Source organism: Fulmarus glacialis, unplaced genomic scaffold (assembly GCF_000690835.1).
Source record: "Fulmarus glacialis isolate BGI_N327 unplaced genomic scaffold, ASM69083v1 scaffold40675, whole genome shotgun sequence".
NCBI classification, from domain to species: domain Eukaryota; kingdom Metazoa; phylum Chordata; class Aves; order Procellariiformes; family Procellariidae; genus Fulmarus; species Fulmarus glacialis.
The window spans coordinates 1-227 of record NW_009211811.1 but is presented as its reverse complement, the minus strand read 5'-3'; the positions used below and the strand labels follow the sequence as shown (position 1 = coordinate 227).

The window sequence follows — 227 nt, the reverse complement described above, 5'->3', positions numbered from 1 at the left end:
GCCGCGGGGAGCCGTTAGCATTGTACGGACAACATTCCTCCCAGGCTACGCGAGGCAATGCTTTTTAAGAAACATCTTGGAGCTGCATCACCCCTCGCTGGGAAGCTTGCCTGGAGGACCCCGGGGGAGCACTTGGGCTAAGACAGAGAAATGACTCACCCGAGACGATCACTCTGTACTCCGAGCGCCGGGACGGGGGGCCGTACCTGCCCCGGGGGGCTCCGCCC

The 227-nt window shown here is 63.0% G+C and overlaps 1 protein-coding gene across 1 annotated transcript in view; it reads right to left on the bottom strand.

Moving 5' to 3' along the window:
- The window catches only part of LOC104076717 (serine/arginine-rich splicing factor 1-like), a 2773-nt gene extending 2552 nt beyond the window's left edge, over positions 1-221 (bottom strand). The window contains 1 exon segment of the mRNA XM_009577675.1: positions 160-221. The gene's annotated coding sequence lies outside the window, so the exon portion shown is untranslated.
- Between the last annotated feature and the right edge of the window lie 6 nt (positions 222-227).